Raw genomic sequence first — 11,754 nt, forward strand, 5'->3', positions numbered from 1 at the left:
AATTATCTGAATTTAATACTTTAATGGTTCATTTGCCATTCCTCATAAATGGGCTGGAGATGGAGGGAAGTGGAAAGGAAGGAACCTTCAGAACTGCATCTGTTTTCTGCTTAAAAGCAACCCTTATTTTCTTTGATGCTTATTCTAACTCTACTGCTTCTGCTGAATGCCAGATCAGATGCTCCTATGACAGCACTAAACTGAATGAATTAAAGGAGAGGAGGGAAAAAAAAGAGGACCTTTAAAAAAACAACCAAAAGTGAATGCCTATGCCTATTACAAAAACTGGCAAAAACTGGTATGCCAGTTTCTTTTCCTGAAAAAAAGAAAAAACCAAAAAAAAACCCGTTTACTCATCTCGATTTAAGAGATCCAGAATGTGTCCTCTTTACCATGGTAAACTCAGTAACCTCCAGTGGTCTGCATTGAAAACAAAAATCTTTCCACTTGACCATTTCTGCTATTGGCTACATACATTTGTCTGGTGAGTTAAAGGGCTCTCTAGAAATCAATTGTTTCACTAAAAAGCTTTTATATGATAGCAAGGATGAAAGCAAGAAAATGCAAACATATCTATTCCAAAGATTAATTACATCTTTTGAATACAACTGGGTTTAGGGAAATAAAACGTTTGGCAAGAATAATTTCTCACCAATCAGAAAGTAAAAAATTCTGGGAAAGAAAGCAAGAATTTTTTATCAAGATGCCCTTGCAACAGAATCCTTACCTTTTTCTTATTGTGGTTTTGCTCTTTTGTAAATACCCTGGTTATCATTGTCTTTAACTGTGTGCAAAACCATCAAATTTTTTGCTTGCCAAAAATGTATCTCCCCTTTTCCTCAGCAAACACAAAAGTATTTCACATCATTTTAAGCCAAAAAAATCCAATACAGTTGAAAGAAATTGCTTCAGTCATTTGAGAACTCTACAGAGATATTGTGAAATACTAAATTCAGGTCAACAGGAAATTCAAGCAACTTCATGTTTCTTTCTTCATTAAAAAAGGCAGACAATGAGCTAAATAAAATAAGTTCAGAAGTTCTAAAGCAGCATGGATCTTATTGTTTCACAAATCACAACGTATAAAATACATGGTGTTAAGATTCCAAATGTGAAATTGATTCCTATTTGTTAAGACTTTTTTTTTTTAACTACATTAGGTATTCCATTATGCTCTCTGTACAGCTTTGACCAGTTGGCATGTAGTTTTGATGAATTTATTTGCTTCAGTTTGCTCTATGACATATTTCTATGGTACTTATGGATGTATAGGGGTTATATTATGGAACTGATCCATTCACTGACCAGCAGAAGTGAACTCTATTCAAAGACCTGACAGGCCTTTATTTTTATATGATAATTGCAACTTCACTTTTGTATCACTATGTGTGCAAACATTTTTTTTACATGATAGAGTTTACATACAAGATCCCAATCCTGCTTTGTAAGGGAAAGGAATTAATTCATAGCAGTTTATGACCTGAACTCCAATGGCGAGTATTTTTCTTTTCCTCTCTCTTCACTGTAACATTTGTAACTTAGCAAAAGAAATATTACATCAATGAGTTTCAAGACTTCCTTGCATTGTGATGGTGCTATCTAGTCAGGTTATAGCACTGCAGCTTGAAGGAATGAAAATCCATCTCCCCTTTATTATCTAATGACAGCTGCTACAGAACTTTAGGTTATGTCTTTTTTTTTTGCTTAAACGTAACGGAGTCTGTTGTAGACAACCACCTCTCTAATACTTACTCTTTTAACCTAACCTCATCCTTTCTGTTGGATTGGGTATTTTACTTCCCTCTTGCTAAAAGTTCTGACCAACATTTCCTGTGTGCTTTCAGTATCTTATTTTTTCCTTTTACAGCATTTCTAATTTGATTTCTTTATTCCCATTTACTCTGTCAGAGGTTTTGTTCTTCTCTGGCTTGGTTGAATAAAAATGAAAAAAAAGAGAAGAGAACCTGTCTTCCTGTATTAGATATTAGAGCTTTCCCAAATGCATTTTGCTTCTCTCGTATGGATCCTTACGTAGCACTTTTCTGATTTAGCCAAAATTAAATCTCACTATTTCTTTGTGTTTTACAGCAGATCTGATTAAATAGTGCAATGGAAAATTATAATCATCTTGCTGGGTAAAGTTGAAAGAGTTATTCTGTGATTTTTATTGTGTCGATTCTAGCATTAGAACTGAAAAAAAAAATCTATGTTAAGAAGCTTAAATGTTTTTGTTATACTCCATTTGCACATGCTAGAATTTTTTTGGTGATTTCATTTTCTATTATCCTAGACTAAAAGAATAACAGACATTAGTGGTCAAAGTCACAGAGTAGGACATCTGATCTATTTGTATTCCAGCACTGCTTTTTTGACGATACCATATCAGAATAATTTGTCCAGCCTACATTTCCATAACCCTTTTCCAGTTCTTCTAAAGACTTACAGAGATGTTTCTGCTGATATTCATCCAGCATTATGCTGTACATGGTTTCATTCAAGTTCTTCTCGCTAATATGCCCTCAGATTATTATAGAAATGTTTTTTGTTCCTCAAGAAAATTCTTGACCATTGGAATGCATGGACAACTTGCACTGATGCCAACAGAATATATGTGTTAGAGAATGAATATGGCCCTTAGAATTTATAGTAATGGTAATTATTTTATACCCTCTTTATAATGGTAATGGTAATTCTTTTATATCCTCTTTATAATTATTGAATTAATAGACATGATATGGGAAATTTCCTGTGATATCAGATGTGTATCTTGGTGTCTGTAATACAATAATTATAATAATTGTAGCAATTGTTCCCAAGAGAATATTCACAGCTTTGAAAAAATACCCAAAACTGAATGTAAAAGGCATGGAAGGAAGAAAGCAGTACAGAAAGACATGTAAAAGAATCTGCGTGGTCTTAAAGCTAATAAATTATTCATCATTGGATCTAGGGCTTCTTAACTCTTGACAACTGCTTCTAGCCACTCACCATATAGCATGTCAAACACATTTTTGAGCAAACAAAAGTTACTTTTCCATTTTCAAGTATAACAGAGCAAATAATTAAAAACAAACCAAAACCAAAACCCAAAAATCAAAAATCAAAATCAAACCAAAACCACCCCAAAACAAACAACCAAATCAAATCAGCAAAAACTGAAAAAACCTGACCACCTCACAGAATTGGTTGTTCTGAGGAGGTGAGAACACCAGGCTCAAAACAGTAGCTCTCACATCCAAGAAGAAACCTCTAAGTACTGTTCACAAGTTTTCCTCCTTTGGAAGCACTCCAGGGTGTGTAGAGTGTTGAATTACTGTGGAACACAAAGGAGAGTTACCTTCCTAGTGAATTACAGAAGTTATTTCGGATGTATTTTCTACATAGGAACAGTATGTTTTTAATGAAAAATGATGCTTTCAAATAATCCTTTTACTCCAATAACTAAAACAAAGGAAAGAAGAACCACTGCTGAATGTGATTTAAAAAAAATATAAGGTTGGTAGTACTCACATGAAGTATTTTTCATCCAAGGACTTGAAAGGATTTGACAAAATTAAATTAGTCCTCTCAATACCCATGAGGATCAGATAGCTTGTTCCTACAGAATGGAAAAGAGAGATTTGGGAAGGCTAAATGTTTCAGCAAAGTTCACAAAACAGGCTCAGACTTAAAACTGAGAGAGGAATCCATTACCTCTCAAAATAATCTATTTCTCTGCCCACTATGTGCCCTCCTGCATTTCAGCAGTAACCCAAAAACCCTCCATACTGTTCTAAACAGTCATGAATGCCTCTGTCTTTTGTGTACATTCTCTCACTGTTCTCTTTTTGCGTTGTATACACATATTTTGCTACTTCCCTGTAAGACTGTAAGATTTACAATTATATAAATCACCCTCATTTTTCCATTGCAAATAATTTTCCAATCCTGAGAGGAATGTGTCTAATTTTGATTTATTTCTTTCCAAACAGCTCAATTATAGGCACATGTGCGCAATTGTTCTAGGGTGACTTCATGGTGCTTGGAGCCCCAGTCACCTGTTATGCTGGATATTGAGTTTTGTGCCTTTAGGACTGATTGTGAGAGCCAAAGGAGGGGAAGCAGCACGCAGGTTTCTGTCTGCAGGAACTGCACTTACTTCGCTGCATCCCTGCTCCTGGGCTGTTGTCTGCAGCACGGACAGCAGGGGAGACCTCTCCTTTACTTTTAGCCAGTTTTTTTAACTAACTGAGGCAAAAAAGTTTCCCAAACTGTGGCTTTTCTTTCTCTTAGAACTGTTCAAACCTACTCTAGACAAAAAAGCCAAAAAAGCACTGGAAGTTCGTGCCTGTGACCCACCGGAGCCTGGGAACGTGGCATTTTCCAGCTCAGGAAGGACTGGTGAAAGAGTGAGTGAGCCAAGCTACACACCACGAAAAGCACTCTCTCTGAATTCACCATCTCTTCAAAACAACAAGAAGTTCCATTGTTCAATATTATTCATTTTCTCACGTTTGTGAACACTTTGCTTTTTAAATAGTTTTTTCCACTTTTCTCAAAGGAGATTTTCCTCCCGAACCTGTAAGGAGTGGGCTGCTTAAAATTTGCTGTCTAGAGAGACTCCTTCAAAAATTTCCTCCCAAAATTTTCCCTAAACCACGACAAATATTTTTTGGTGCCCAACATGGGCATTTTGTTGTTTTGATTTTTTTTTTTTTTCCTTCAAATATCTCTTTCATCTTCAAGACCAGACTCTGCTCCTGAGAAATCCATGACAGCTCTGTGCACTGTGACTGGAGGTTCAGTGTAATGTATCTGATGGGTAAATGTATCTATATATTTATGATGCACGCAAAACTATTGTACTGAGTACAGTAGTTCTCTTGTACAAGTACACCTGTGACAATGTGGTGACAAATATGTGTCCCCTCTATTAGTTCTTTGCTTCTTAGTGAGTGATGAAAAACCTTGAGAAAGGACTTTTTCTCATCTCCTTTTCTTTTATATTTTATAAATATTTGAAAATAATCCATTTGGATCAACCAATTTGTCAGCATTTCAGTTATTCTTTTTTTCTAGGTATACCATGATTATAAAACCATTGCACAAATCTTTATTCCTCACCCAGGATTTTTTCTAGATTTGGTCTTCATGTGAAGGAATCAATTAATGGTCATAGATGCATCTATGACTTTTTATGTTTTTTATGCATCCATAACTTATTTTTTTCCTGATAGTCAAGAAAATATTTCATTGTGTTTTCAATGCCTGCGATTAACTTATTTTAATTTAGAAGGTTTTAAAAGGATATGTCAACAAACAATCCCAAATTTATATCCTGTAGTTTTTGTGTTCTATGTGCTATGTATTTTCTCAAGGGAAGAAAACTTGATATTAATCTCTGATTTTACCAAAAGATTCACTACTAAATAGCAGTACAATTTTGCAAGATAGGTCGACTAAGCGGTCCAAATTAGTATCATGGAACATATACCATAACATCCATATGTTATTGTCACCAAGACAAAAACACCCACGGAAAAAATGTAATTCTGGTGTAGTTGGGTAAATTTGCAGCTTTTTGTGCTCAGGTTTAATTTTCTAGTGTCTCTATTTAAAGAAAGTTTATTAATACATTGTTTTAAAGAATAAAATTTCTATACTAAATAATAAAGTCTGTGTAGGCTAGATCTCACTCTCAGTGACATTATTCAGAAGAAGTGATCATGCAGGCAGCTCTTTAGTTTGGGGTGAGATATATCATGGCTAGCTTTAGACATCTAAAATTAGAGATCTAGCTGAATTCTGTCATGGACACTTGAAGGCGACAGATCATCCTGTAGGAAATTAATTGAAGGGATCATGGCTTGGAAGAGTATTTCTCTGTCTCAGGTAATGAAAACTACCTAGATCTCTATTTCAAGCAAAATGCCTTATAGTCATTGACTCTTATCTTTAATATATGTCTCTTATCTTGATTCTATTTGATGGAATTTACTGTTTCCTTATCTAGGAATTTAACTAAAGAAAATTTCATTTCATAGAAGCACATTTTTCAACTTTTCTTGCAATTACTTAACAGAAATATTGGGGTATAACCAGACAATTTTTGGAAGGATTAAGAATAATCTTGCTATTTTACGTCAAATCTCCTGAAAATTTCTTGGTCCTTTCTCAGGTGTTTAAGAAAGATAGAGATAAGTTTCTCAAACAAAAAAATGTAGCCCTATCAAAAGGAGTTTCAAAGGGATAACATAAGCTTTATTCACACTATTCTTTGCATGATTATTACAGTAATGATAGTGTTCACAGTATATGTATGTGTTTTCCTGTTTAATTTTTTTCAGTGATATGTGCTAAATAATCAGAAGACCCTTTAAAAACAGTTTGTTTGGGGTTTTTTTTTGTTTGTTTGTTTGTTTGTTTTTGTTATTTTGTTTTGTTGTGTTGTTTTGATTGGGTTTTTTATTTTTTTGGTTTTATTTCTTTTTTTGTATTTGTAAGATTATGGAGTAGGTAGTAGAGGTAATTTTCAATTTCAGATGCCGAATGGGGAAATAAATGAAAAAGTCTATCTGTTGTGAAATTCCTTCCATGCCTTGTGCAACAGATAAAGCACATAACAAAATTTTAATTCTCTCTCCTTTTTCTGCTGGAAGGGAGAAGACAGTTTTGGAAGATCCTAAATTGTGTCAAACTTCCAAGAGGGAATGATCAACAACCATTCTGACCAAGTAGCACAACAGATCATTCAAAACTAAAACTTTGTTTAGGCAGTAGAATGATTATGCATGTGGTTTTACTGCATTCAGAGAAGATTAAATCCTTCTAACTCTCTGGCTCTGTTAGCCTAAAAGGGACACCATGATAACATGAGACTCAGAGAAACTCTGTGCAAAATGTATGGCAATTTGGAATTTGCTAGAACCCTCAGCAGGGTAATTTGCTGTACCCTAATACAGAAATACCTTGTTGCCACTAAGTTGAGTTAAATGCTTCTTTTCTATTTTCATGTGTAGTCAAAAAACCTGTGTTCTATAGTACGTGATTCCCATGTTAATGGTGTAACCTACATTTTCTTTTTTTTTTTTTTTTTCCCTAGGACTTTAGCTAGCATGAGCAATTAAAATTAGGTACTTAATCTGCATTTAAGCAACATAAAGCAGCTTTTGAGAGATGCATATTGTTGTGGTATGTTCCTGCACGGAAAATCCCTGGCTAAAAGAAAAGGAAAGGAAGAAAAATAAAAGTAAAAAAAGTAAAGAGAAATTCCTTTAGCTATTCACTACTATCCCCTTCACAAAAAAGCAGCCCCCCTAAAAAAACTAAAAAAGACCCCAAAGACTAGTAAAACACAAACAACAAGTAAAACACAAACAAACCCCCTTCCAAAACAAAAAACAACCAGAAAACAAACAAACAAACAATAACAAAAAAACCCAAAAAACCAAAAATCACCCCAAAAGCCCTCACTCATGTTTTTTGGAGCAGAATTGAACAGAAAAGCAGTGCTATTTTTGCCTCATCTTGTTTCCACTACTCTAGGCTCAAATGGCTGTAGAATAGATACTGGTGCTATTTTAGTTACTGTAAGTAATAGGAATAAAACACAAGTTGGAACTCTTCTGATGTGCCAGAGCATCCAATAAATGCTGTGTGTGTGCTCCAGGGTCCCTTCAGACAGCTAACACTGCTGTGTATCTAAGCAGCCACTGCCTCTCCCTTGCAGAAGAGGCATTCAGATCCTTAGTCAGAATAATTTAGCAGCTCCTCTGAGAAACCAGAGCTGTTCAAAGAAATGTTATCAGGAATCAGGATCTCATCTGATGTTTTCCCACCTCTTCATAGATTTTTTTTTTTCTTCAAGCTAGCTCATATTCTACCTGATGTGCTGAAGTTCCTTGCTGCAAATTCAATTTGCCTTCAAATATTTGGCACTGCTTCAAGGAAAATGATCAAATGATCCAGTTCACCTTGATCCCTTAATTTTGAAATTGCTTGGCTTGCTCTTTCTCCCACCGTGTTGGGTCAAGATTTTCTTCCCAGGGTGAGTTTCAGTTCATATTCTCTATTTTCACTAGCTGAGTTGCCGATTTGTAGAATGTCTGTCAATTCAGATTTTTTCATGTGTCAGACTGCTTGCCCTTGAATGTTTGCCAGTATAAGAAAAAGGGAAAACATCCAACCATCTAAAGGGAGAAGAGAATTCCAAGTGTGCAATAAGAAGATGAGTTCAAAAGTATACTTTTTTTTTTCCAGTTTCTGTGCTTAAACTTATTCCATACACATATTTGAACCTAGAGCTGTGCGAAACGGCACCTTCAGGAGAAGCCCTTCTGTCACTGACATCTTCTTCCCTAGCAGGAATCTAAGGAAAGCAGAATGGCCTGATGGTTTTCTTTTCCTTTGTGTCACTGCGAGAAAGAGCATATGGGGCTTGGAGTGCTAATTATGGATACAGAATTGTACAGAGAAATTGTGCCCTCACCCTGGACCCCGCTGTGGGGATTAACTCCCCCAGCCACCGGCACTGAGGGGAAAGCCCTGCACTTCCAGTATCCTCAACTTGAACTAAGGAGCCAAGACCTGTCAGCAGACAGCTCGTATCTAATGCAGATCAAGCATAAAAGAAGATTAAAACTGCTATTGCCAAAGGATATGTGCTTGTATTACTACAGCCAGGGATCTGCATGGATATTGTCGTTTCTCCACAACAAATGCTTTCTCTTATTTATCTGTTTCTCACTGCCACGATGAATTGCTCAAAGGTGAGGTATTGTTTCTTCATGGCAAAGGCAAATCTCACTTGCCAGACTTAATTCTGATCATCATTGATTGGTGATTTTGTAACTCATCATACTATAAATCATCATCCCACTAAGAAAATATTTCTGTGCAAAATATTTTCTTTCCATTTCAGGTGCTCTTTCTCTTTAGTGTGTTGGGCTCTGAATTCCTTTGTAGAGGACATATATTTTCTCTGCTGACTACAGAAAAATGTATTATTAAAAAGGAGTCTAATGAAAGTAACATGGTGTTTCACCAGACTAAATTTAGATTATACAAATGTTGTACAATAACTGTTCTTATCTCCTAGCAATAATGATTCACTTTTCCATATGCAGAAAATTATAACAAACCTTTTTCTTTTCATAGAAAGGGAAAGAAGGTCAAATACACTTCCAGGAGTCTTTATCATTAAGGGAAAAGGAGTAATACAGTGTCTACCAGAAAGTACGGACAGTACTGGAGTAGAACAAAAGGAATTTTTGCTCACCATATTCTAGATTCCTCAGCAAGAATTGAACATTCACGTTCATTCAAGATCTTAAATAACTTGAAACAATTAGCTTTATTTTCTGGTAAAACTGAATCCTCTCTAAATGTTTTTAGTGCAAGATTCTGCACTTAGAGGTTTCTTTTTAGAAATAAGCTGTTGTGGGTTGATAGGTTTGGTTTTATTTTGATTGTGTTGTGTTTTGGATTCTCTACAATGGGAATTTACTTCTCATTCTTCATAAGTTTTACAGCAATGTCCATGACCACACATAGCTTACAAGGGGAATAATTTAATCCAGTCTAAAAGCAATGTCATTCATTAAAAAAGCGACTTCATATTTGAAAAAAGAGCCTTCCTTCCTCCCTCCCTCCCTCCCTCCCTTCCTTCCACCACTTCCTTCCTTCCGCCACTTCCTTCCTTCCGCCACTTCCTTCCTTCCGCCACTTCCTTCCTGGCACTGCTTTTTTAATAAGATTGTGTTTTGAAAGGTGGGATAAAACCACATGCTAAACTAGAACTAAAACTCATCCCATGCAAGTTTTCTCATAATCCTTTAAAAATAACATTATATTGCATTTTATTTTTACTCATTTGTAACTAAGGATATTTTTGCGGCTGAGCTGTGCTGCCAGATTAGATATTTCCAAAAGCACTTTCCTGACGGATAATTGACCATTTGACCACTGGTCCACATAGCTGTAGAGCTGTGAGTGTAACTTTCAACTTCTTTTTTATATATATGTATTCTTCTGCTTGCAATTTCATAGCACTCTGGAATGTCCTTTCCTTGCAGAATTGTGGAGAAAGAGCAGAGTAATAGAGGTCATCTGAGAATGTAATGAAAAGTCTCATAGGAATCACTCTGCTCATACAATGTCGGTGGTGGTGTGAGCTTTGCTGTGATTTTATTCCAAGCTTGCAGAGCTCTGATTCCAAGTGTATGACTCCTTCTTATGTTCCTTAGTTCAAGTAAAGTAATTTGTTTTCACTAAAACTCTCTTACTTTACTCTCTCAGTACATGTAAAATTAACAATTACATTTTAATTCTATATTAAACTGCAAAAACCTAAAATGTAATTCTGCAGGTATTTGGATGTTATTTATTAAAATATTCTTCATTTCAAAAAAGTATTAAAAAAATAAATAGTATTGTTTCCATTGAGAGTTCCTATCTAATTTTGTAATCAATATTTTCTTATAATGAAAAATAAGTATTAAATTACAACAGCATATAAATATTATTGTATTTTGCTTTATTTTTTATGAGTTTATGATCTCATTATAGTTCATGATACCGCAGTCCCAAGTAAATTATTATTATAGCTTCCACATTATGATGTTTCAAAGGTGTGCAATATGACTTAGCAGGGTTTGATATTGTCTGTTTTTCACATGGATTATTGTATTTATTTTTGTCATACCACTTTTAAAATATTTTTAAGAACATAAGGTATTTCTGATTGGGAAAAGATTTGTAAATCAACATATCAAATATTATCTAAAAATATCAAAATATATGTGCTGATTAAATTTTTGTACAAATGGTCAGGGAAGTTTCTGTGAAATATCTGCACATTTCCTGCCTGTAAATTCAGATCTTCAGAAAAATAAACCTTGTGAATCTGAGGTTACACTTACCTTAAGCACAAGTGTGATAAAGCATTAAGCCAGTGAAATATTACAGCTTGCACTACCAGTTTCATTAAAGAAAAAATATTTAGTTCTGGATGTACTATAAGTTGACCAACAGGAAATTTATTTAATCTACAGAATCAATCTTCATTTTTGTTGCAGCTAGTAAATCAATTATCAAGAATGATAGGTTGTGTGTGGGGAAAGGAGGGAGAGCCTCTTTTAGGCTTGTGGACACAATTTACACATTACTTTTGTCCTTGAGCAACTAACAGCAGAAACCAGAGATTCAGATCCCATATCTATAGTGTCTGCAAAAATCCACCGTTCCACTACAAAAACTGATGAGAAATGGAGCTCTTGTAGCTCTCTGTAACCCACGGAATATTTTCAGAGGCAAACCACAGGACAAGAATGACGTGGAAGTGACTCTGTGAAGACAGAAGAGGGCAGTTAGATGTGGCATGAATGAGAAAGAATAATTGTCCTCAGATAGCAGAATGACCATGTAATGTACCCAACAAAGCCCTGAGTGCGTTCAGCACGTGCTATTTTCTTCAGAGGCCTGCTCAATTTGAATCATTAGTAGCTGATGCAAAATTCTCACACCTACTCAAGTCTCATATTCCTCAAATATAAGTTGCTCTGGTTTTATTAATGAATGGAATTACATGCACTCTTCTAGAACTTCACTCTGTCTCTCCAGGCAAATATTTCTGGAGCTTTTGCTTATCTTTTCCTTCCTCCTGTATCTGTGAGCATTTCCATTAAAGTTCATCGAAGTCCTGTTGGCACAAAACCTGTATCACGGAGTCTGTAAAAGTTTCCACCTGTAACTGAGTATCCCACACAAAGAGAAAAT

Source organism: Melospiza georgiana, chromosome 3, assembly GCF_028018845.1.
Source record: "Melospiza georgiana isolate bMelGeo1 chromosome 3, bMelGeo1.pri, whole genome shotgun sequence".
NCBI classification, from domain to species: Eukaryota; Metazoa; Chordata; class Aves; order Passeriformes; family Passerellidae; genus Melospiza; species Melospiza georgiana.